We start from the raw sequence: 20,119 nt of genomic DNA on the forward strand, positions 1-20,119 counted from the left end.
AATGAAATTAAAGAGCCAACGTCTGGAAAATTTTGGGGAGGAATATTTCCAGACTTAAACCATAAAGAAATGTGGGATAATTTGAATGTCAAATACAACGGAAGTGAATGTGAAAATAATGATTTTAAAATAAGACACAACAGAGTATATACAAATATAGTTTTACATCAAATTGATAAAAATAATAAAAGGGAATGTGATGTATGCAATGAACAACCAGAAACTCTGTTGCATATGATGTTGGAATGTGAGGACCTGAAAAGTTTTTACTCTGATTTGAGAAAATGTTTGGTGAAAAATTGGGTGGAATTATGTTTTGGACGCTTTGAATGGAGGAAACTGATTTTGTTTGGTGTGTGGAAAAAAAGGAAAAAGAAAGGCAATATGAATCTACTGAACTACGTACTGAGTCATGCAAGATACGCAATTATTTCAAGAAGAAATATGGCGCATTTTGAAGGGAAAAAAATCAGCGCATGGGTCTTGTTTGAATCAATGGTAAAAAGAAACATAAAATTGTTGTATGAATATGGACAAATTGATTTTGCGGAATGGTTTGTTGAGGGCAGTAACTTTGTGACAGTGACTAATGAAGGGAAAATACAATTTAATTTCTAAAGTAGTATGGATTATGATTTATTAAAATTTTGGTTTGTAAATAGTTTATTGGATAAACATCAGATATGAACTGTATATAATGGATATAATAGAAAAATGAAGTATGTATGATGTATATGATGTATAATGTGAAATTATTCTTTTTGTTTGTTTTGTCCTAAAAGTTTTTAAAATGTAAAATGTAAATATGGAAAATAAAATTTTTATAAAAAAAAAAAAAAGAACGCCCGATCTCGTCTGATCTCGGAAGCTAAGCAACGTCGGGCCTGGTTAGTACTTGGATGGGAGACCGCCTGGGAATACCAGGTGCTGTGAGCATTTTACCAGCGATATCAATGTAAATTATCGTATTTTGGACATTGTTTGAAATAACGACCTTACTTCCTTAAAAAAGAATTATACAAAGTTAGTTTCTAGGCGTTTATTCATGAGAGCTCTCGCTGACTGCCGGGTCTTCGCTTACGGCCACACCGCGCTGAGAACGCCCGATCTCGTCTGATCTCGGAAGCTAAGCAACGTCGGGCCTGGTTAGTACTTGGATGGGAGACCGCCTGGGAATACCAGGTGCTGTGAGCATTTTACCAGCGAAATCAATGTAAGTTATCGTATTTTGGACATTGTTTGAAATAACGACCTTACTTCCTTAAAAAAGAATTATACAAAGTTAGTTTCTAGGCGTTTATTCATGAGAGCTCTCGCTGACTGCCGGGTCTTCGCTTACGGCCACACCGCGCTGAGAACGCCCGATCTCGTCTGATCTCGGAAGCTAAGCAACGTCGGGCCTGGTTAGTACTTGGATGGGAGACCGCCTGGGAATACCAGGTGCTGTGAGCATTTTACCAGCGAAATCAATGTAAGTTATCGTATTTTGGACATTGTTTGAAATAACGACCTTACTTCCTTAAAAAAGAATTATACAAAGTTAGTTTCTAGGCGTTTATTCATGAGAGCTCTCGCTGACTGCCGGGTCTTCGCTTACGGCCACACCGCGCTGAGAACGCCCGATCTCGTCTGATCTCGGAAGCTAAGCAACGTCGGGCCTGGTTAGTACTTGGATGGGAGACCGCCTGGGAATACCAGGTGCTGTGAGCATTTTACCAGCGAAATCAATGTACATTATCGTATTTTGGACATTGTTTGAAATAACGACCTTACTTCCTTAAAAAAGAATTATACAAAGTTAGTTTCTAGGCGTTTATTCATGAGAGCTCTCGCTGACTGCCGGGTCTTCGCTTACGGCCACACCGCGCTGAGAACGCCCGATCTCGTCTGATCTCGGAAGCTAAGCAATGTCGGGCCTGGTTAGTACTTGGATGGGAGACCGCCTGGGAATACCAGGTGCTGTGAGCATTTTACCAGCGAAATCAATGTACATTATCGTATTTTGGACATTGTTTGAAATAACGACCTTACTTCCTTAAAAAAGAATTATACAAAGTTAGTTTCTAGGCGTTTATTCATGAGAGCTCTCGCTGACTGCCGGGTCTTCGCTTACGGCCACACCGCGCTGAGAACGCCCGATCTCGTCTGATCTCGGAAGCTAAGCAACGTCGGGCCTGGTTAGTACTTGGATGGGAGACCGCCTGGGAATACCAGGTGCTGTGAGCATTTTACCAGCGAAATCAATGTACATTATCGTATTTTGGACATTGTTTGAAATAACGACCTTACTTCCTTAAAAAAGAATTATACAAAGTTAGTTTCTAGGCGTTTATTCATGAGAGCTCTCGCTGACTGCCGGGTCTTCGCTTACGGCCACACCGCGCTGAGAACGCCCGATCTCGTCTGATCTCGGAAGCTAAGCAACGTCGGGCCTGGTTAGTACTTGGATGGGAGACCGCCTGGGAATACCAGGTGCTGTGAGCATTTTACCAGCGAAATCAATGTAAATTATCGTATTTTGGACATTGTTTGAAATAACGACCTTACTTCCTTAAAAAAGAATTATACAAAGTTAGTTTCTAGGCGTTTATTCATGAGAGCTCTCGCTGACTGCCGGGTCTTCGCTTACGGCCACACCGCGCTGAGAACGCCCGATCTCGTCTGATCTCGGAAGCTAAGCAACGTCGGGCCTGGTTAGTACTTGGATGGGAGACAGCCTGGGAATACCAGGTGCTGTGAGCATTTTACCAGCGAAATCAATGTAAATTATCGTATTTTGGACATTGTTTGAAATAACGACCTTACTTCCTTAAAAAAGAATTATACAAAGTTAGTTTCTAGGCGTTTATTCATGAGAGCTCTCGCTGACTGCCGGGTCTTCGCTTACGGCCACACCGCGCTGAGAACGCCCGATCTCGTCTGATCTCGGAAGCTAAGCAACGTCGGGCCTGGTTAGTACTTGGATGGGAGACCGCCTGGGAATACCAGGTGCTGTGAGCATTTTACCAGCGAAATCAATGTACATTATCGTATTTTGGACATTGTTTGAAATAACGACCTTACTTCCTTAAAAAAGAATTATACAAAGTTAGTTTCTAGGCGTTTATTCATGAGAGCTCTCGCTGACTGCCGGGTCTTCGCTTACGGCCACACCGCGCTGAGAACGCCCGATCTCGTCTGATCTCGGAAGCTAAGCAACGTCGGGCCTGGTTAGTACTTGGATGGGAGACCGCCTGGGAATACCAGGTGCTGTGAGCATTTTACCAGCGAAATCAATGTACATTATCGTATTTTGGACATTGTTTGAAATAACGACCTTACTTCCTTAAAAAAGAATTATACAAAGTTAGTTTCTAGGCGTTTATTCATGAGAGCTCTCGCTGACTGCCGGGTCTTCGCTTACGGCCACACCGCGCTGAGAACGCCCGATCTCGTCTGATCTCGGAAGCTAAGCAACGTCGGGCCTGGTTAGTACTTGGATGGGAGACCGCCTGGGAATACCAGGTGCTGTGAGCATTTTACCAGCGAAATCAATGTAAATTATCGTATTTTGGACATTGTTTGAAATAACGACCTTACTTCCTTAAAAAAGAATTATACAAAGTTAGTTTCTAGGCGTTTATTCATGAGAGCTCTCGCTGACTGCCGGGTCTTCGCTTACGGCCACACCGCGCTGAGAACGCCCGATCTCGTCTGATCTCGGAAGCTAAGCAACGTCGGGCCTGGTTAGTACTTGGATGGGAGACAGCCTGGGAATACCAGGTGCTGTGAGCATTTTACCAGCGAAATCAATGTACATTATCGTATTTTGGACATTGTTTGAAATAACGACCTTACTTCCTTAAAAAAGAATTATACAAAGTTAGTTTCTAGGCGTTTATTCATGAGAGCTCTCGCTGACTGCCGGGTCTTCGCTTACGGCCACACCGCGCTGAGAACGCCCGATCTCGTCTGATCTCGGAAGCTAAGCAACGTCGGGCCTGGTTAGTACTTGGATGGGAGACCGCCTGGGAATACCAGGTGCTGTGAGCATTTTACCAGCGAAATCAATGTAAATTATCGTATTTTGGACATTGTTTGAAATAACGACCTTACTTCCTTAAAAAAGAATTATACAAAGTTAGTTTCTAGGCGTTTATTCATGAGAGCTCTCGCTGACTGCCGGGTCTTCGCTTACGGCCACACCGCGCTGAGAACGCCCGATCTCGTCTGATCTCGGAAGCTAAGCAACGTCGGGCCTGGTTAGTACTTGGATGGGAGACCGCCTGGGAATACCAGGTGCTGTGAGCATTTTACCAGCGAAATCAATGTAAATTATCGTATTTTGGACATTGTTTGAAATAACGACCTTACTTCCTTAAAAAAGAATTATACAAAGTTAGTTTCTAGGCGTTTATTCATGAGAGCTCTCGCTGACTGCCGGGTCTTCGCTTACGGCCACACCGCGCTGAGAACGCCCGATCTCGTCTGATCTCGGAAGCTAAGCAACGTCGGGCCTGGTTAGTACTTGGATGGGAGACCGCCTGGGAATACCAGGTGCTGTGAGCATTTTACCAGCGAAATCAATGTAAATTATCGTATTTTGGACATTGTTTGAAATAACGACCTTACTTCCTTAAAAAAGAATTATACAAAGTTAGTTTCTAGGCGTTTATTCATGAGAGCTCTCGCTGACTGCCGGGTCTTCGCTTACGGCCACACCGCGCTGAGAACGCCCGATCTCGTCTGATCTCGGAAGCTAAGCAACGTCGGGCCTGGTTAGTACTTGGATGGGAGACCGCCTGGGAATACCAGGTGCTGTGAGCATTTTACCAGCGAAATCAATGTAAATTATCGTATTTTGGACATTGTTTGAAATAACGACCTTACTTCCTTAAAAAAGAATTATACAAAGTTAGTTTCTAGGCGTTTATTCATGAGAGCTCTCGCTGACTGCCGGGTCTTCGCTTACGGCCACACCGCGCTGAGAACGCCCGATCTCGTCTGATCTCGGAAGCTAAGCAACGTCGGGCCTGGTTAGTACTTGGATGGGAGACCGCCTGGGAATACCAGGTGCTGTGAGCATTTTACCAGCGAAATCAATGTAAATTATCGTATTTTGGACATTGTTTGAAATAACGACCTTACTTCCTTAAAAAAGAATTATACAAAGTTAGTTTCTAGGCGTTTATTCATGAGAGCTCTCGCTGACTGCCGGGTCTTCGCTTACGGCCACACCGCGCTGAGAACGCCCGATCTCGTCTGATCTCGGAAGCTAAGCAACGTCGGGCCTGGTTAGTACTTGGATGGGAGACCGCCTGGGAATACCAGGTGCTGTGAGCATTTTACCAGCGAAATCAATGTAAATTATCGTATTTTGGACATTGTTTGAAATAACGACCTTACTTCCTTAAAAAAGAATTATACAAAGTTAGTTTCTAGGCGTTTATTCATGAGAGCTCTCGCTGACTGCCGGGTCTTCGCTTACGGCCACACCGCGCTGAGAACGCCCGATCTCGTCTGATCTCGGAAGCTAAGCAACGTCGGGCCTGGTTAGTACTTGGATGGGAGACCGCCTGGGAATACCAGGTGCTGTGAGCATTTTACCAGCGAAATCAATGTACATTATCGTATTTTGGACATTGTTTGAAATAACGACCTTACTTCCTTAAAAAAGAATTATACAAAGTTAGTTTCTAGGCGTTTATTCATGAGAGCTCTCGCTGACTGCCGGGTCTTCGCTTACGGCCACACCGCGCTGAGAACGCCCGATCTCGTCTGATCTCGGAAGCTAAGCAACGTCGGGCCTGGTTAGTACTTGGATGGGAGACCGCCTGGGAATACCAGGTGCTGTGAGCATTTTACCAGCGAAATCAATGTAAATTATCGTATTTTGGACATTGTTTGAAATAACGACCTTACTTCCTTAAAAAAGAATTATACAAAGTTAGTTTCTAGGCGTTTATTCATGAGAGCTCTCGCTGACTGCCGGGTCTTCGCTTACGGCCACACCGCGCTGAGAACGCCCGATCTCGTCTGATCTCGGAAGCTAAGCAACGTCGGGCCTGGTTAGTACTTGGATGGGAGACCGCCTGGGAATACCAGGTGCTGTGAGCATTTTACCAGCGAAATCAATGTAAATTATCGTATTTTGGACATTGTTTGAAATAACGACCTTACTTCCTTAAAAAAGAATTATACAAAGTTAGTTTCTAGGCGTTTATTCATGAGAGCTCTCGCTGACTGCCGGGTCTTCGCTTACGGCCACACCGCGCTGAGAACGCCCGATCTCGTCTGATCTCGGAAGCTAAGCAACGTCGGGCCTGGTTAGTACTTGGATGGGAGACCGCCTGGGAATACCAGGTGCTGTGAGCATTTTACCAGCGAAATCAATGTACATTATCGTATTTTGGACATTGTTTGAAATAACGACCTTACTTCCTTAAAAAAGAATTATACAAAGTTAGTTTCTAGGCGTTTATTCATGAGAGCTCTCGCTGACTGCCGGGTCTTCGCTTACGGCCACACCGCGCTGAGAACGCCCGATCTCGTCTGATCTCGGAAGCTAAGCAACGTCGGGCCTGGTTAGTACTTGGATGGGAGACCGCCTGGGAATACCAGGTGCTGTGAGCATTTTACCAGCGAAATCAATGTACATTATCGTATTTTGGACATTGTTTGAAATAACGACCTTACTTCCTTAAAAAAGAATTATACAAAGTTAGTTTCTAGGCGTTTATTCATGAGAGCTCTCGCTGACTGCCGGGTCTTCGCTTACGGCCACACCGCGCTGAGAACGCCCGATCTCGTCTGATCTCGGAAGCTAAGCAACGTCGGGCCTGGTTAGTACTTGGATGGGAGACCGCCTGGGAATACCAGGTGCTGTGAGCATTTTACCAGCGAAATCAATGTAAATTATCGTATTTTGGACATTGTTTGAAATAACGACCTTACTTCCTTAAAAAAGAATTATACAAAGTTAGTTTCTAGGCGTTTATTCATGAGAGCTCTCGCTGACTGCCGGGTCTTCGCTTACGGCCACACCGCGCTGAGAACGCCCGATCTCGTCTGATCTCGGAAGCTAAGCAACGTCGGGCCTGGTTAGTACTTGGATGGGAGACAGCCTGGGAATACCAGGTGCTGTGAGCATTTTACCAGCGAAATCAATGTAAATTATCGTATTTTGGACATTGTTTGAAATAACGACCTTACTTCCTTAAAAAAGAATTATACAAAGTTAGTTTCTAGGCGTTTATTCATGAGAGCTCTCGCTGACTGCCGGGTCTTCGCTTACGGCCACACCGCGCTGAGAACGCCCGATCTCGTCTGATCTCGGAAGCTAAGCAACGTCGGGCCTGGTTAGTACTTGGATGGGAGACCGCCTGGGAATACCAGGTGCTGTGAGCATTTTACCAGCGAAATCAATGTACATTATCGTATTTTGGACATTGTTTGAAATAACGACCTTACTTCCTTAAAAAAGAATTATACAAAGTTAGTTTCTAGGCGTTTATTCATGAGAGCTCTCGCTGACTGCCGGGTCTTCGCTTACGGCCACACCGCGCTGAGAACGCCGGATCTCGTCTGATCTCGGAAGCTAAGCAACGTCGGGCCTGGTTAGTACTTGGATGGGAGACCGCCTGGGAATACCAGGTGCTGTGAGCATTTTACCAGCGAAATCAATGTAAATTATCGTATTTTGGACATTGTTTGAAATAACGACCTTACTTCCTTAAAAAAGAATTATACAAAGTTAGTTTCTAGGCGTTTATTCATGAGAGCTCTCGCTGACTGCCGGGTCTTCGCTTACGGCCACACCGCGCTGAGAACGCCCGATCTCGTCTGATCTCGGAAGCTAAGCAACGTCGGGCCTGGTTAGTACTTGGATGGGAGACAGCCTGGGAATACCAGGTGCTGTGAGCATTTTACCAGCGAAATCAATGTACATTATCGTATTTTGGACATTGTTTGAAATAACGACCTTACTTCCTTAAAAAAGAATTATACAAAGTTAGTTTCTAGGCGTTTATTCATGAGAGCTCTCGCTGACTGCCGGGTCTTCGCTTACGGCCACACCGCGCTGAGAACGCCCGATCTCGTCTGATCTCGGAAGCTAAGCAACGTCGGGCCTGGTTAGTACTTGGATGGGAGACCGCCTGGGAATACCAGGTGCTGTGAGCATTTTACCAGCGAAATCAATGTAAATTATCGTATTTTGGACATTGTTTGAAATAACGACCTTACTTCCTTAAAAAAGAATTATACAAAGTTAGTTTCTAGGCGTTTATTCATGAGAGCTCTCGCTGACTGCCGGGTCTTCGCTTACGGCCACACCGCGAGAACGCCAGATCTCGTGAGACCGGAAGTGATTGGAGACGCGCGAAGCTGCGAATTGTTTGGTCAGCTGCGTTTGTTTTTGCTGAAAAAGTTGGGAAATCGCAAAAGTTTCAAAAAATACATATTGCCTACGGTTGGCTCGCTCCCCCCCGACAGCTTTGCTGTTTGGGGGAACAAAAGCGAAGAAAATGGAGACGGATAAATCGAAGACGGCAGCAAGAAAAGATACGAACACGAAGGAAGGAAAGACGGAGACACCGGTGAGAATATTTGACAAAGCTCTTACCTTGAGTGTTGAAATAGAAGGAGAAGAGATGATATCCATGATGGAATTATTAAGAGCAACGAGAGATGTATGTGGGAACGTGATCGGGTGTCGTTTTAAAGCGGCGAAAAAGTATGAAATAACGATGAATAATGTGAAAGGGAAAGAAAGGCTGATGGACGGTTTTAAAATTAAAAACTGTAGAATCATGGCCAGGGAGATAGTCAACGATGAGCTGATGGTCTCCTTCCTAAATCTGCCCACATACATCGAAGACAAAGAAATCGTAAACAAGTTAACCGAATGGGGAGTAAGGGCGCTATCGCCGATTAAGAGAAGGATGTGGCCGGGAACGGATATCGCGGACGGCACAAGATTTCTGAGAGTAAAATTCAATGAGTCGGTAAAATCATTGCCGTACTCAACAAAGTTTGAGACCATGGAAGGGCTACAGTTCTTCCGAGTTATACACGACAGGCAGCTAAAGGTGTGCAGGCTATGTGTGCAGCCGGGGCACATACTGAGAGAATGTCCGGATTTTAAATGCTTTAAATGTGGAAGACAGGGACACTATGCACGAGAGTGCATAAACCTATGTGAAACTTGCTTTGGAAAAAAAAGCGAATGCGGATGCGCGGAAAGAGAGGAAGAAAATGAGGAAGACTCCTCTCAGATCGAGGGGGAGATGGAGGAGGAGGAGGAAGAAGGAGAGACTGCTGTCGTGGAGAGAGAAGTGGGAGAACGAAGGGTCCGAGAGTCTGTACGGGAGAGGAGTGGAGGGCGGCGAGAGACCGAGACGCGCGGAAAGACGGCGAGAGCGGCTCCCGCGGAGGGAAAAAAAGAAGAGAAAGAGGCAGTGGAAGGGGAAAAGGAGAAGGAAAACGAAGAGAAGAAGGAAATAACGGACGACGCAATGCCGGAGAGCCAGGACATGGACAGCCTGACAGACACGGACGAGGAGGCGAGAGTTTTAACGGCGCAGGTTCTGGCTGCGAGGAAAAGAGGACTGGACACGACTGGGAAATACGGGAAAGGACGAGACAAGGGGGGAAAGGTAAAGAAAAAAGCATTTCAATTATAGATGTTATTTCATAAACTGTCTTATAACAATGGTTAAAATAACATCACTAAATGTAAACGGTGTAAGGAATATGACAAAGTTTGAACAAACAAAAACTGTCTGTAACTCTGAGATAATGTGTTTACAAGAAACGAATTGGGATGACAGCAAAGTGGATGAAATGGGGAAAAGATGGGACGGAATGATTTTTGCAAACAATGGTAGCGAACGGTCGTGTGGGGTTGCTATCTTAATAAAAAATGGCTTTGTGCGAAACATCAAAAAAACATATAATGATACGAGCGGGCGGGTTATCGTAATTGACTTTGAATACCAAGATAAAGTGTACAAACTGATTAATATATATGCGCCAAATATAGAGGCAGAGAGAAGAGAATTTTTTAAACAATTAAAACCTCTATGTATAGGAAACTGTATTGTAATTGGGGATTTTAATGTGTGGTGTAGTAGGCTGGATGCTTCGCGATGTGCCAATTTTAAATGGGACACGTCACGTCGAGAATTATATAGCATTATGACAGATAATAGACTGATGGATGTGTGGAGATTAGAAAACCCAGCGAAAAAAGTTTTTTCGAGAAGGCAGGTGGTGATGGGTGAATTAAAACAAAGCAGGATTGATTTATGCCTGATAAAAGACAGTAGTGTAAATGATTTTAAAAACGCGCAATATGAATTTATAACGATTAGCGATCACGCTGTGCTGTCAGTAATGATAGGTGTAGGGCAAGAGAAACAAAAAGGCGGGACGTGGTGTCTAAATGTATGCCTATTAAAAGAGAGAGGGTATAGAGAAATAATTGAGAAGTGCATTAGAGAGGAACTTGAAAATGAAGTAAAAGGCATAGACATTGGCCTATGGTGGGAGGCCCTTAAAGCTAAAATTAAAAAAGTAAGTATAAGATATGCAAAGCATAGGAATTTTAAAGAAAAGATAAAGGAAAAGGAAATTAGAGAGAGAATGCTAAGAGAGATGGAGAGGTCAGAGGATGAAAATGACTATAACATAGAGGAGTATGTTAAATTAAGGGCGGAGCTGCAGACGCATGAGGAGAGAAGATGTATGGGGGCTATAATGAGGAGTAAGGCAAAGAATGTGATAGAAGGGGAGAAGTGTACTTCCTTCTTCCTTGGTATGGAAAAAAAGCGGCAAACGAAAAACAGAATTGAAGAACTAGAAGATGAAAAGGGTGAGAAAGTTAATGATCTTGTAGGTGTCCTAGAGATTGTTGAGGCCTTTTATAAAAACCTTTTTAAAAAAACTGGCAGTGACAAGGAGAGTAGGGAGAGAGTATTAGAGAAGGTAAGAATGAGAATATCTGAGGGAGAGAGTGAGGACTGTGACAAAACAATTGAATTGGATGAAATTAAAACGGCAATAATGAGCGCCCAAGCTCGTAAAAGCCCGGGATTAGATGGTTTGCCAAACGATTTTTACAAAGCGTTTGTTGATATCCTAGCGCCAATTTTACTGGACGTACTCAGATACATGGAGGATAAGGAGGTGGTCCCGGAGTCAATGGCAACGGGAGTCATAACTATAATTTATAAAAATCAAGGAAGCAGGCATAGGCTAGAAAATTACCGGCCTATAAGCCTGCTGAATAGCGACTACAAAATAGTGGCAAAAGTATTGGCGAACAGGTTAAAAGGGGTGCTGGGGAGCATAATCGCCCCAACACAAACATACAGTGTCCCAGGAAGAGACATAGCAGACATCAGCTGTTCAATAAGAGATGTGGTGAAATATATGAATACAAACAAAAACGAAGGTGGCATTGTGTTGGCAGTTGATCTGAACAAAGCCTTTGACAGGGTGGAACATGAATATTTAACAGAAACAATGAGAAAATATGGTTTTGGGAAAAGAATGGTGACTTGGATAGAGCTTTTATATAGAAATGCTAAAAGCTGTGTGAAATGTAACGGAGTTTTAACGGATACTTTCCCATTAGAAAGATCGGTGAGGCAAGGCTGTCCCCTATCTGCGTTACTATATTGTATCTCTGCAGAACCGCTGGCAGACCTGGTGAAAAGTGACGGAGGGATAAGAGGGGTAAGCATACCGAGTGGAGGCTGTAGCCTTGTTTATCAGTATGCGGATGACACTACCTTCACTGTGAAAGATGAAGATAGTGTCAAACGGATCATGGAACTGATGCATACTTATGGTAGAGCATCGGGGGCAAAAATAAATGTAAATAAATCCAAAATGATGTATGTAGGTAGAGTTGAAAGAAAGGGATGTGGAATAGATTTTAAAATTGCAAAAGATTTTATTAAGATCTTGGGCATAAATATAGGAAGCAACGAAAAGGAGGCTAGGGATTTGACGTGGACAGGGTGTGTGAATAAAATAAAGCAAACACTGAACTTTTGGAAACAAAGGGGCCTACATCTAAAAGGGAAAGTAATTGTATGTAACACATTGATGACATCAAAGCTTATATACGCATTAGGAGTACTTGACATGCCAGAATGGGTAACAAATGAAATAAACGGAATAATGTCAAACTTTTTATGGGATGGGAAAGGGGTGAAAATATCACACAAAACCCTAATGGCTGAACACAAAATGGGAGGATTAAGATTGATAGACCTGAAACTAAAAAAGAAGGCCATAAGAATAAAGACCATTCAAAAATACCTGTTTGGAACGGTTGACTATGGTTGGAAGGACTTTTTTAAAGATTTTCTAGACCAAAGTGGAGGTTGTAAGGACTATGGCTTACTCATGAGTTTTAAAAAAACACTAATGGAGAATATTCCCAATTTTTACAGGGAGGTGTTGGAAGCATGGGCGGGAATGATTAAAAAGGCAAAGTACGGATGTGAAGAGGTGGATACGGTTTTAAATCACCCGGTTTTTCTTAACCAGAAAGTGATGAATGATGGCAATGTACTGTACAATAAGGCTTTTATTGGTGCAGGTTTAGGACAGGTGAAAGAGTATATGTATGAAGTGAAACCGGGGTTTTTACCTGTACAGGCGATATTTGACACCGTACGTGAGTATAACGAAGAGATAAGATTTGGAACTGTGAAAAATGTTTTTATGAAAATAAAAGAGAGTATACCCAGAGAGTGGGTAAAATTAATAAATGACGGGATTGGGAAAAGAAAAGAAGACTCGGTAAAGTTTCCTGAGTTGACTGTCGAAGGGAATACAATGAGAATGGAACTAAAAACAATGAAAGTTAAACATATATACAAAGTAATGACAGAGAATGAAATTAAAGAGCCAACGTCTGAAAAATTTTGGGGAGGAATATTTCCAGACTTAAACCAAAAAGAAATGTGGGATAATTTGAATGTCAAATACAACGGAAGTGAATGTGAAAATAATGATTTTAAAATAAGACACAACAGAGTATATACAAATATAGTTTTACATCAAATTGATAAAAACAATAAAAGAGAATGTGATGTATGCAATGAACAACCAGAAACTCTGTTGCATATGATGTTGGAATGTGAGGACCTGAAAAGTTTTTACTCTGAATTGAGAAAATGTCTGGTGAAAAATTGGGTGAAATTATGTATCGGACGCTTTGAATGGAGGAAACTGATTTTGTTTGGTGTGTGGAAAAAAAGGAAAAAGAAAGGCAATATGAACCTGCTGAACTACGTACTGAGTCATGCAAGATACGCAATTATTTCAAGAAGAAATATGGCGCATTTTGAAGGGAAAAAAATCAGCGCATGGGTCTTGTTTGAATCAATGGTAAAAAGAAACATAAAATTGCTGTATGAATATGGACAAATTGATTTTACGGAATGGTTTGTTGAAGGCAGTAACTTTGTGACAGTGACAAATGAAGGGAAAATACAATTTAATTTCTAAAGTATTATGGATTATGATTTATTAAAATTTTGGTTTGTAAATAGTTTATTGGATAAACATCAGATATGAACTGTATATAATGGATATAATAGAAAAATGAAGTATGTATGATGTATATGACAAATGTGAAATTATTCTTTTTGTTTGTTTTGTCCTAAAAGTTTTTAAAATGTAAAATGTAAATATGGAAAATAAAATTTTTATAAAAAAAAAAAAAAGAACGCCCGATCTCGTCTGATCTCGGAAGCTAAGCAACGTCGGGCCTGGTTAGTACTTGGATGGGAGACAGCCTGGGAATACCAGGTGCTGTGAGCATTTTACCAGCGAAATCAATGTACATTATCGTATTTTGGACATTGTTTGAAATAACGACCTTACTTCCTTAAAAAAGAATTATACAAAGTTAGTTTCTAGGCGTTTATTCATGAGAGCTCTCGCTGACTGCCGGGTCTTCGCTTACGGCCACACCGCGCTGAGAACGCCCGATCTCGTCTGATCTCGGAAGCTAAGCAACGTCGGGCCTGGTTAGTACTTGGATGGGAGACCGCCTGGGAATACCAGGTGCTGTGAGCATTTTACCAGCGAAATCAATGTAAATTATCGTATTTTGGACATTGTTTGAAATAACGACCTTACTTCCTTAAAAAAGAATTATACAAAGTTAGTTTCTAGGCGTTTATTCATGAGAGCTCTCGCTGACTGCCGGGTCTTCGCTTACGGCCACACCGCGCTGAGAACGCCCGATCTCGTCTGATCTCGGAAGCTAAGCAACGTCGGGCCTGGTTAGTACTTGGATGGGAGACAGCCTGGGAATACCAGGTGCTGTGAGCATTTTACCAGCGAAATCAATGTAAATTATCGTATTTTGGACATTGTTTGAAATAACGACCTTACTTCCTTAAAAAAGAATTATACAAAGTTAGTTTCTAGGCGTTTATTCATGAGAGCTCTCGCTGACTGCCGGGTCTTCGCTTACGGCCACACCGCGCTGAGAACGCCCGATCTCGTCTGATCTCGGAAGCTAAGCAACGTCGGGCCTGGTTAGTACTTGGATGGGAGACCGCCTGGGAATACCAGGTGCTGTGAGCATTTTACCAGCGAAATCAATGTACATTATCGTATTTTGGACATTGTTTGAAATAACGACCTTACTTCCTTAAAAAAGAATTATACAAAGTTAGTTTCTAGGCGTTTATTCATGAGAGCTCTCGCTGACTGCCGGGTCTTCGCTTACGGCCACACCGCGCTGAGAACGCCGGATCTCGTCTGATCTCGGAAGCTAAGCAACGTCGGGCCTGGTTAGTACTTGGATGGGAGACCGCCTGGGAATACCAGGTGCTGTGAGCATTTTACCAGCGAAATCAATGTAAATTATCGTATTTTGGACATTGTTTGAAATAACGACCTTACTTCCTTAAAAAAGAATTATACAAAGTTAGTTTCTAGGCGTTTATTCATGAGAGCTCTCGCTGACTGCCGGGTCTTCGCTTACGGCCACACCGCGCTGAGAACGCCCGATCTCGTCTGATCTCGGAAGCTAAGCAACGTCGGGCCTGGTTAGTACTTGGATGGGAGACAGCCTGGGAATACCAGGTGCTGTGAGCATTTTACCAGCGAAATCAATGTACATTATCGTATTTTGGACATTGTTTGAAATAACGACCTTACTTCCTTAAAAAAGAATTATACAAAGTTAGTTTCTAGGCGTTTATTCATGAGAGCTCTCGCTGACTGCCGGGTCTTCGCTTACGGCCACACCGCGCTGAGAACGCCCGATCTCGTCTGATCTCGGAAGCTAAGCAACGTCGGGCCTGGTTAGTACTTGGATGGGAGACCGCCTGGGAATACCAGGTGCTGTGAGCATTTTACCAGCGAAATCAATGTAAATTATCGTATTTTGGACATTGTTTGAAATAACGACCTTACTTCCTTAAAAAAGAATTATACAAAGTTAGTTTCTAGGCGTTTATTCATGAGAGCTCTCGCTGACTGCCGGGTCTTCGCTTACGGCCACACCGCGCTGAGAACGCCCGATCTCGTCTGATCTCGGAAGCTAAGCAACGTCGGGCCTGGTTAGTACTTGGATGGGAGACCGCCTGGGAATACCAGGTGCTGTGAGCATTTTACCAGCGAAATCAATGTAAATTATCGTATTTTGGACATTGTTTGAAATAACGACCTTACTTCCTTAAAAAAGAATTATACAAAGTTAGTTTCTAGGCGTTTATTCATGAGAGCTCTCGCTGACTGCCGGGTCTTCGCTTACGGCCACACCGCGCTGAGAACGCCCGATCTCGTCTGATCTCGGAAGCTAAGCAACGTCGGGCCTGGTTAGTACTTGGATGGGAGACCGCCTGGGAATACCAGGTGCTGTGAGCATTTTACCAGCGAAATCAATGTAAATTATCGTATTTTGGACATTGTTTGAAATAACGACCTTACTTCCTTAAAAAAGAATTATACAAAGTTAGTTTCTAGGCGTTTATTCATGAGAGCTCTCGCTGACTGCCGGGTCTTCGCTTACGGCCACACCGCGCTGAGAACGCCCGATCTCGTCTGATCTCGGAAGCTAAGCAACGTCGGGCCTGGTTAGTACTTGGATGGGAGACCGCCTGGGAATACCAGGTGCTGTGAGCATTTTACCAGCGAAATCAATGTACATTATCGTATTTTGGACATTGTTTGAAATAACGACCTTACTTCCTTAAAAAAGAATTATACAAAGTTAGTTTCTAGGCGTTTATTCATGAGAGCTCTCGCTGACTGCCGGGTCTTCGCTTACGGCCACACCGCGCTGAGAACGCCCGATCTCGTCTGATCTCGGAAGCTAAGCAACGTCGGGCCTGGTTAGTACTTGGATGGGAGACCGCCTGGGAATACCAGGTGCTGTGAGCATTTTACCAGCGAAATCAATGTAAATTATCGTATTTTGGACATTGTTTGAAATAACGACCTTACTTCCTTAAAAAAGAATTATACAAAGTTAGTTTCTAGGCGTTTATTCATGAGAGCTCTCGCTGACTGCCGGGTCTTCGCTTACGGCCACACCGCGCTGAGAACGCCCGATCTCGTCTGATCTCGGAAGCTAAGCAACGTCGGGCCTGGTTAGTACTTGGATGGGAGACCGCCTGGGAATACCAGGTGCTGTGAGCATTTTACCAGCGAAATCAATGTAAATTATCGTATTTTGGACATTGTTTGAAATAACGACCTTACTTCCTTAAAAAAGAATTATACAAAGTTAGTTTCTAGGCGTTTATTCATGAGAGCTCTCGCTGACTGCCGGGTCTTCGCTTACGGCCACACCGCGCTGAGAACGCCCGATCTCGTCTGATCTCGGAAGCTAAGCAACGTCGGGCCTGGTTAGTACTTGGATGGGAGACCGCCTGGGAATACCAGGTGCTGTGAGCATTTTACCAGCGAAATCAATGTACATTATCGTATTTTGGACATTGTTTGAAATAACGACCTTACTTCCTTAAAAAAGAATTATACAAAGTTAGTTTCTAGGCGTTTATTCATGAGAGCTCTCGCTGACTGCCGGGTCTTCGCTTACGGCCACACCGCGCTGAGAACGCCCGATCTCGTCTGATCTCGGAAGCTAAGCAACGTCGGGCCTGGTTAGTACTTGGATGGGAGACCGCCTGGGAATACCAGGTGCTGTGAGCATTTTACCAGCGAAATCAATGTACATTATCGTATTTTGGACATTGTTTGAAATAACGACCTTACTTCCTTAAAAAAGAATTATACAAAGTTAGTTTCTAGGCGTTTATTCATGAGAGCTCTCGCTGACTGCCGGGTCTTCGCTTACGGCCACACCGCGCTGAGAACGCCCGATCTCGTCTGATCTCGGAAGCTAAGCAACGTCGGGCCTGGTTAGTACTTGGATGGGAGACCGCCTGGGAATACCAGGTGCTGTGAGCATTTTACCAGCGAAATCAATGTAAATTATCGTATTTTGGACATTGTTTGAAATAACGACCTTACTTCCTTAAAAAAGAATTATACAAAGTTAGTTTCTAGGCGTTTATTCATGAGAGCTCTCGCTGACTGCCGGGTCTTCGCTTACGGCCACACCGCGCTGAGAACGCCCGATCTCGTCTGATCTCGGAAGCTAAGCAACGTCGGGCCTGGTTAGTACTTGGATGGGAGACAGCCTGGGAATACCAGGTGCTGTGAGCATTTTACCAGCGAAATCAATGTAAATTATCGTATTTTGGACATTGTTTGAAATAACGACCTTACTTCCTTAAAAAAGAATTATACAAAGTTAGTTTCTAGGCGTTTATTCATGAGAGCTCTCGCTGACTGCCGGGTCTTCGCTTACGGCCACACCGCGCTGAGAACGCCCGATCTCGTCTGATCTCGGAAGCTAAGCAACGTCGGGCCTGGTTAGTACTTGGATGGGAGACCGCCTGGGAATACCAGGTGCTGTGAGCATTTTACCAGCGAAATCAATGTACATTATCGTATTTTGGACATTGTTTGAAATAACGACCTTACTTCCTTAAAAAAGAATTATACAAAGTTAGTTTCTAGGCGTTTATTCATGAGAGCTCTCGCTGACTGCCGGGTCTTCGCTTACGGCCACACCGCGCTGAGAACGCCGGATCTCGTCTGATCTCGGAAGCTAAGCAACGTCGGGCCTGGTTAGTACTTGGATGGGAGACCGCCTGGGAATACCAGGTGCTGTGAGCATTTTACCAGCGAAATCAATGTAAATTATCGTATTTTGGACATTGTTTGAAATAACGACCTTACTTCCTTAAAAAAGAATTATACAAAGTTAGTTTCTAGGCGTTTATTCATGAGAGCTCTCGCTGACTGCCGGGTCTTCGCTTACGGCCACACCGCGCTGAGAACGCCCGATCTCGTCTGATCTCGGAAGCTAAGCAACGTCGGGCCTGGTTAGTACTTGGATGGGAGACAGCCTGGGAATACCAGGTGCTGTGAGCATTTTACCAGCGAAATCAATGTACATTATCGTATTTTGGACATTGTTTGAAATAACGACCTTACTTCCTTAAAAAAGAATTATACAAAGTTAGTTTCTAGGCGTTTATTCATGAGAGCTCTCGCTGACTGCCGGGTCTTCGCTTACGGCCACACCGCGCTGAGAACGCCCGATCTCGTCTGATCTCGGAAGCTAAGCAACGTCGGGCCTGGTTAGTACTTGGATGGGAGACCGCCTGGGAATACCAGGTGCTGTGAGCATTTTACCAGCGAAATCAATGTAAATTATCGTATTTTGGACATTGTTTGAAATAACGACCTTACTTCCTTAAAAAAGAATTATACAAAGTTAGTTTCTAGGCGTTTATTCATGAGAGCTCTCGCTGACTGCCGGGTCTTCGCTTACGGCCACACCGCGCTGAGAACGCCCGATCTCGTCTGATCTCGGAAGCTAAGCAACGTCGGGCCTGGTTAGTACTTGGATGGGAGACCGCCTGGGAATACCAGGTGCTGTGAGCATTTTACCAGCGAAATCAATGTAAATTATCGTATTTTGGACATTGTTTGAAATAACGACCTTACTTCCTTAAAAAAGAATTATACAAAGTTAGTTTCTAGGCGTTTATTCATGAGAGCTCTCGCTGACTGCCGGGTCTTCGCTTACGGCCACACCGCGCTGAGAACGCCCGATCTCGTCTGATCTCGGAAGCTAAGCAACGTCGGGCCTGGTTAGTACTTGGATGGGAGACCGCCTGGGAATACCAGGTGCTGTGAGCATTTTACCAGCGAAATCAATGTAAATTATCGTATTTTGGACATTGTTTGAAATAACGACCTTACTTCCTTAAAAAAGAATTATACAAAGTTAGTTTCTAGGCGTTTATTCATGAGAGCTCTCGCTGACTGCCGGGTCTTCGCTTACGGCCACACCGCGCTGAGAACGCCCGATCTCGTCTGATCTCGGAAGCTAAGCAACGTCGGGCCTGGTTAGTACTTGGATGGGAGACCGCCTGGGAATACCAGGTGCTGTGAGCATTTTACCAGCGAAATCAATGTACATTATCGTATTTTGGACATTGTTTGAAATAACGACCTTACTTCCTTAAAAAAGAATTATACAAAGTTAGTTTCTAGGCGTTTATTCATGAGAGCTCTCGCTGACTGCCGGGTCTTCGCTTACGGCCACACCGCGCTGAGAACGCCCGATCTCGTCTGATCTCGGAAGCTAAGCAACGTCGGGCCTGGTTAGTACTTGGATGGGAGACCGCCTGGGAATACCAGGTGCTGTGAGCATTTTACCAGCGAAATCAATGTAAATTATCGTATTTTGGACATTGTTTGAAATAACGACCTTACTTCCTTAAAAAAGAATTATACAAAGTTAGTTTCTAGGCGTTTATTCATGAGAGCTCTCGCTGACTGCCGGGTCTTCGCTTACGGCCACACCGCGCTGAGAACGCCCGATCTCGTCTGATCTCGGAAGCTAAGCAACGTCGGGCCTGGTTAGTACTTGGATGGGAGACCGCCTGGGAATACCAGGTGCTGTGAGCATTTTACCAGCGAAATCAATGTAAATTATCGTATTTTGGACATTGTTTGAAATAACGACCTTACTTCCTTAAAAAAGAATTATACAAAGTTAGTTTCTAGGCGTTTA

At 43.7% G+C, this 20,119-nt stretch overlaps 52 non-coding genes across 52 annotated transcripts; all 52 read left to right on the forward strand.

Annotated features, from left to right (window-relative positions):
* The first annotated feature begins 1,075 nt into the window (after positions 1 to 1,075).
* On the forward strand, positions 1,076 to 1,194 carry LOC133120821 (5S ribosomal RNA). The gene has a single exon (XR_009707642.1). It is a non-coding gene; the product is annotated as a 5S ribosomal RNA (ribosomal RNA).
* A 139-nt stretch (positions 1,195 to 1,333) lies between these two features.
* Positions 1,334 to 1,452, forward strand: LOC133120823 (5S ribosomal RNA). Its single transcript, XR_009707644.1, has one exon. It is a non-coding gene; the product is annotated as a 5S ribosomal RNA (ribosomal RNA).
* Positions 1,453 to 1,591: 139 nt separating this feature from the next.
* LOC133120824 (5S ribosomal RNA) lies at positions 1,592 to 1,710 on the forward strand. Its single transcript, XR_009707645.1, has one exon. It is a non-coding gene; the product is annotated as a 5S ribosomal RNA (ribosomal RNA).
* A 139-nt stretch (positions 1,711 to 1,849) lies between these two features.
* On the forward strand, positions 1,850 to 1,968 carry LOC133121074 (5S ribosomal RNA). Its single transcript, XR_009707884.1, has one exon. It is a non-coding gene; the product is annotated as a 5S ribosomal RNA (ribosomal RNA).
* Positions 1,969 to 2,107: 139 nt separating this feature from the next.
* Positions 2,108 to 2,226, forward strand: LOC133120825 (5S ribosomal RNA). The gene has a single exon (XR_009707646.1). It is a non-coding gene; the product is annotated as a 5S ribosomal RNA (ribosomal RNA).
* A 139-nt stretch (positions 2,227 to 2,365) lies between these two features.
* Positions 2,366 to 2,484, forward strand: LOC133120826 (5S ribosomal RNA). Its single transcript, XR_009707647.1, has one exon. It is a non-coding gene; the product is annotated as a 5S ribosomal RNA (ribosomal RNA).
* Positions 2,485 to 2,623: 139 nt separating this feature from the next.
* Positions 2,624 to 2,742, forward strand: LOC133121183 (5S ribosomal RNA). The gene has a single exon (XR_009707986.1). It is a non-coding gene; the product is annotated as a 5S ribosomal RNA (ribosomal RNA).
* Positions 2,743 to 2,881: 139 nt separating this feature from the next.
* Positions 2,882 to 3,000, forward strand: LOC133120827 (5S ribosomal RNA). Its single transcript, XR_009707648.1, has one exon. It is a non-coding gene; the product is annotated as a 5S ribosomal RNA (ribosomal RNA).
* Positions 3,001 to 3,139: 139 nt separating this feature from the next.
* LOC133120828 (5S ribosomal RNA) lies at positions 3,140 to 3,258 on the forward strand. The gene has a single exon (XR_009707649.1). It is a non-coding gene; the product is annotated as a 5S ribosomal RNA (ribosomal RNA).
* Positions 3,259 to 3,397: 139 nt separating this feature from the next.
* LOC133120829 (5S ribosomal RNA) lies at positions 3,398 to 3,516 on the forward strand. Its single transcript, XR_009707650.1, has one exon. It is a non-coding gene; the product is annotated as a 5S ribosomal RNA (ribosomal RNA).
* Positions 3,517 to 3,655: 139 nt separating this feature from the next.
* Positions 3,656 to 3,774, forward strand: LOC133121185 (5S ribosomal RNA). Its single transcript, XR_009707988.1, has one exon. It is a non-coding gene; the product is annotated as a 5S ribosomal RNA (ribosomal RNA).
* Positions 3,775 to 3,913: 139 nt separating this feature from the next.
* On the forward strand, positions 3,914 to 4,032 carry LOC133120830 (5S ribosomal RNA). Its single transcript, XR_009707651.1, has one exon. It is a non-coding gene; the product is annotated as a 5S ribosomal RNA (ribosomal RNA).
* Positions 4,033 to 4,171: 139 nt separating this feature from the next.
* On the forward strand, positions 4,172 to 4,290 carry LOC133120831 (5S ribosomal RNA). Its single transcript, XR_009707652.1, has one exon. It is a non-coding gene; the product is annotated as a 5S ribosomal RNA (ribosomal RNA).
* A 139-nt stretch (positions 4,291 to 4,429) lies between these two features.
* Positions 4,430 to 4,548, forward strand: LOC133120832 (5S ribosomal RNA). The gene has a single exon (XR_009707653.1). It is a non-coding gene; the product is annotated as a 5S ribosomal RNA (ribosomal RNA).
* A 139-nt stretch (positions 4,549 to 4,687) lies between these two features.
* LOC133120834 (5S ribosomal RNA) lies at positions 4,688 to 4,806 on the forward strand. The gene has a single exon (XR_009707655.1). It is a non-coding gene; the product is annotated as a 5S ribosomal RNA (ribosomal RNA).
* A 139-nt stretch (positions 4,807 to 4,945) lies between these two features.
* Positions 4,946 to 5,064, forward strand: LOC133120835 (5S ribosomal RNA). The gene has a single exon (XR_009707656.1). It is a non-coding gene; the product is annotated as a 5S ribosomal RNA (ribosomal RNA).
* Positions 5,065 to 5,203: 139 nt separating this feature from the next.
* Positions 5,204 to 5,322, forward strand: LOC133120836 (5S ribosomal RNA). Its single transcript, XR_009707657.1, has one exon. It is a non-coding gene; the product is annotated as a 5S ribosomal RNA (ribosomal RNA).
* A 139-nt stretch (positions 5,323 to 5,461) lies between these two features.
* LOC133120837 (5S ribosomal RNA) lies at positions 5,462 to 5,580 on the forward strand. The gene has a single exon (XR_009707658.1). It is a non-coding gene; the product is annotated as a 5S ribosomal RNA (ribosomal RNA).
* Positions 5,581 to 5,719: 139 nt separating this feature from the next.
* Positions 5,720 to 5,838, forward strand: LOC133120838 (5S ribosomal RNA). Its single transcript, XR_009707659.1, has one exon. It is a non-coding gene; the product is annotated as a 5S ribosomal RNA (ribosomal RNA).
* Positions 5,839 to 5,977: 139 nt separating this feature from the next.
* LOC133120839 (5S ribosomal RNA) lies at positions 5,978 to 6,096 on the forward strand. Its single transcript, XR_009707660.1, has one exon. It is a non-coding gene; the product is annotated as a 5S ribosomal RNA (ribosomal RNA).
* Positions 6,097 to 6,235: 139 nt separating this feature from the next.
* Positions 6,236 to 6,354, forward strand: LOC133120840 (5S ribosomal RNA). Its single transcript, XR_009707661.1, has one exon. It is a non-coding gene; the product is annotated as a 5S ribosomal RNA (ribosomal RNA).
* A 139-nt stretch (positions 6,355 to 6,493) lies between these two features.
* On the forward strand, positions 6,494 to 6,612 carry LOC133120841 (5S ribosomal RNA). The gene has a single exon (XR_009707662.1). It is a non-coding gene; the product is annotated as a 5S ribosomal RNA (ribosomal RNA).
* Positions 6,613 to 6,751: 139 nt separating this feature from the next.
* Positions 6,752 to 6,870, forward strand: LOC133120842 (5S ribosomal RNA). The gene has a single exon (XR_009707663.1). It is a non-coding gene; the product is annotated as a 5S ribosomal RNA (ribosomal RNA).
* Positions 6,871 to 7,009: 139 nt separating this feature from the next.
* LOC133121186 (5S ribosomal RNA) lies at positions 7,010 to 7,128 on the forward strand. The gene has a single exon (XR_009707989.1). It is a non-coding gene; the product is annotated as a 5S ribosomal RNA (ribosomal RNA).
* A 139-nt stretch (positions 7,129 to 7,267) lies between these two features.
* Positions 7,268 to 7,386, forward strand: LOC133120843 (5S ribosomal RNA). The gene has a single exon (XR_009707664.1). It is a non-coding gene; the product is annotated as a 5S ribosomal RNA (ribosomal RNA).
* Positions 7,387 to 7,525: 139 nt separating this feature from the next.
* On the forward strand, positions 7,526 to 7,644 carry LOC133121145 (5S ribosomal RNA). The gene has a single exon (XR_009707951.1). It is a non-coding gene; the product is annotated as a 5S ribosomal RNA (ribosomal RNA).
* A 139-nt stretch (positions 7,645 to 7,783) lies between these two features.
* LOC133121187 (5S ribosomal RNA) lies at positions 7,784 to 7,902 on the forward strand. Its single transcript, XR_009707990.1, has one exon. It is a non-coding gene; the product is annotated as a 5S ribosomal RNA (ribosomal RNA).
* Positions 7,903 to 8,041: 139 nt separating this feature from the next.
* LOC133120845 (5S ribosomal RNA) lies at positions 8,042 to 8,160 on the forward strand. The gene has a single exon (XR_009707666.1). It is a non-coding gene; the product is annotated as a 5S ribosomal RNA (ribosomal RNA).
* Positions 8,161 to 13,960: 5,800 nt separating this feature from the next.
* On the forward strand, positions 13,961 to 14,079 carry LOC133120846 (5S ribosomal RNA). Its single transcript, XR_009707667.1, has one exon. It is a non-coding gene; the product is annotated as a 5S ribosomal RNA (ribosomal RNA).
* A 139-nt stretch (positions 14,080 to 14,218) lies between these two features.
* On the forward strand, positions 14,219 to 14,337 carry LOC133121188 (5S ribosomal RNA). The gene has a single exon (XR_009707991.1). It is a non-coding gene; the product is annotated as a 5S ribosomal RNA (ribosomal RNA).
* Positions 14,338 to 14,476: 139 nt separating this feature from the next.
* Positions 14,477 to 14,595, forward strand: LOC133120847 (5S ribosomal RNA). The gene has a single exon (XR_009707668.1). It is a non-coding gene; the product is annotated as a 5S ribosomal RNA (ribosomal RNA).
* Positions 14,596 to 14,734: 139 nt separating this feature from the next.
* Positions 14,735 to 14,853, forward strand: LOC133121146 (5S ribosomal RNA). Its single transcript, XR_009707952.1, has one exon. It is a non-coding gene; the product is annotated as a 5S ribosomal RNA (ribosomal RNA).
* A 139-nt stretch (positions 14,854 to 14,992) lies between these two features.
* LOC133121189 (5S ribosomal RNA) lies at positions 14,993 to 15,111 on the forward strand. The gene has a single exon (XR_009707992.1). It is a non-coding gene; the product is annotated as a 5S ribosomal RNA (ribosomal RNA).
* Positions 15,112 to 15,250: 139 nt separating this feature from the next.
* On the forward strand, positions 15,251 to 15,369 carry LOC133120848 (5S ribosomal RNA). Its single transcript, XR_009707669.1, has one exon. It is a non-coding gene; the product is annotated as a 5S ribosomal RNA (ribosomal RNA).
* A 139-nt stretch (positions 15,370 to 15,508) lies between these two features.
* Positions 15,509 to 15,627, forward strand: LOC133120849 (5S ribosomal RNA). The gene has a single exon (XR_009707670.1). It is a non-coding gene; the product is annotated as a 5S ribosomal RNA (ribosomal RNA).
* Positions 15,628 to 15,766: 139 nt separating this feature from the next.
* On the forward strand, positions 15,767 to 15,885 carry LOC133120850 (5S ribosomal RNA). Its single transcript, XR_009707671.1, has one exon. It is a non-coding gene; the product is annotated as a 5S ribosomal RNA (ribosomal RNA).
* Positions 15,886 to 16,024: 139 nt separating this feature from the next.
* On the forward strand, positions 16,025 to 16,143 carry LOC133120851 (5S ribosomal RNA). Its single transcript, XR_009707672.1, has one exon. It is a non-coding gene; the product is annotated as a 5S ribosomal RNA (ribosomal RNA).
* A 139-nt stretch (positions 16,144 to 16,282) lies between these two features.
* On the forward strand, positions 16,283 to 16,401 carry LOC133120852 (5S ribosomal RNA). The gene has a single exon (XR_009707673.1). It is a non-coding gene; the product is annotated as a 5S ribosomal RNA (ribosomal RNA).
* Positions 16,402 to 16,540: 139 nt separating this feature from the next.
* On the forward strand, positions 16,541 to 16,659 carry LOC133120854 (5S ribosomal RNA). Its single transcript, XR_009707674.1, has one exon. It is a non-coding gene; the product is annotated as a 5S ribosomal RNA (ribosomal RNA).
* A 139-nt stretch (positions 16,660 to 16,798) lies between these two features.
* On the forward strand, positions 16,799 to 16,917 carry LOC133120855 (5S ribosomal RNA). Its single transcript, XR_009707675.1, has one exon. It is a non-coding gene; the product is annotated as a 5S ribosomal RNA (ribosomal RNA).
* Positions 16,918 to 17,056: 139 nt separating this feature from the next.
* On the forward strand, positions 17,057 to 17,175 carry LOC133120857 (5S ribosomal RNA). Its single transcript, XR_009707677.1, has one exon. It is a non-coding gene; the product is annotated as a 5S ribosomal RNA (ribosomal RNA).
* A 139-nt stretch (positions 17,176 to 17,314) lies between these two features.
* LOC133120858 (5S ribosomal RNA) lies at positions 17,315 to 17,433 on the forward strand. Its single transcript, XR_009707678.1, has one exon. It is a non-coding gene; the product is annotated as a 5S ribosomal RNA (ribosomal RNA).
* Positions 17,434 to 17,572: 139 nt separating this feature from the next.
* On the forward strand, positions 17,573 to 17,691 carry LOC133120645 (5S ribosomal RNA). Its single transcript, XR_009707481.1, has one exon. It is a non-coding gene; the product is annotated as a 5S ribosomal RNA (ribosomal RNA).
* A 139-nt stretch (positions 17,692 to 17,830) lies between these two features.
* Positions 17,831 to 17,949, forward strand: LOC133120859 (5S ribosomal RNA). Its single transcript, XR_009707679.1, has one exon. It is a non-coding gene; the product is annotated as a 5S ribosomal RNA (ribosomal RNA).
* A 139-nt stretch (positions 17,950 to 18,088) lies between these two features.
* LOC133121147 (5S ribosomal RNA) lies at positions 18,089 to 18,207 on the forward strand. The gene has a single exon (XR_009707953.1). It is a non-coding gene; the product is annotated as a 5S ribosomal RNA (ribosomal RNA).
* Positions 18,208 to 18,346: 139 nt separating this feature from the next.
* On the forward strand, positions 18,347 to 18,465 carry LOC133120646 (5S ribosomal RNA). Its single transcript, XR_009707482.1, has one exon. It is a non-coding gene; the product is annotated as a 5S ribosomal RNA (ribosomal RNA).
* Positions 18,466 to 18,604: 139 nt separating this feature from the next.
* On the forward strand, positions 18,605 to 18,723 carry LOC133120860 (5S ribosomal RNA). Its single transcript, XR_009707680.1, has one exon. It is a non-coding gene; the product is annotated as a 5S ribosomal RNA (ribosomal RNA).
* A 139-nt stretch (positions 18,724 to 18,862) lies between these two features.
* LOC133120861 (5S ribosomal RNA) lies at positions 18,863 to 18,981 on the forward strand. The gene has a single exon (XR_009707681.1). It is a non-coding gene; the product is annotated as a 5S ribosomal RNA (ribosomal RNA).
* Positions 18,982 to 19,120: 139 nt separating this feature from the next.
* On the forward strand, positions 19,121 to 19,239 carry LOC133120862 (5S ribosomal RNA). Its single transcript, XR_009707682.1, has one exon. It is a non-coding gene; the product is annotated as a 5S ribosomal RNA (ribosomal RNA).
* A 139-nt stretch (positions 19,240 to 19,378) lies between these two features.
* Positions 19,379 to 19,497, forward strand: LOC133120863 (5S ribosomal RNA). Its single transcript, XR_009707683.1, has one exon. It is a non-coding gene; the product is annotated as a 5S ribosomal RNA (ribosomal RNA).
* A 139-nt stretch (positions 19,498 to 19,636) lies between these two features.
* LOC133120864 (5S ribosomal RNA) lies at positions 19,637 to 19,755 on the forward strand. The gene has a single exon (XR_009707684.1). It is a non-coding gene; the product is annotated as a 5S ribosomal RNA (ribosomal RNA).
* Positions 19,756 to 19,894: 139 nt separating this feature from the next.
* Positions 19,895 to 20,013, forward strand: LOC133120865 (5S ribosomal RNA). Its single transcript, XR_009707685.1, has one exon. It is a non-coding gene; the product is annotated as a 5S ribosomal RNA (ribosomal RNA).
* Positions 20,014 to 20,119: the final 106 nt, after the last annotated feature.

Source organism: Conger conger, unplaced genomic scaffold (genome assembly GCF_963514075.1).
Source record: "Conger conger unplaced genomic scaffold, fConCon1.1 SCAFFOLD_79, whole genome shotgun sequence".
Classification (NCBI taxonomy): Eukaryota; Metazoa; Chordata; class Actinopteri; order Anguilliformes; family Congridae; genus Conger; species Conger conger.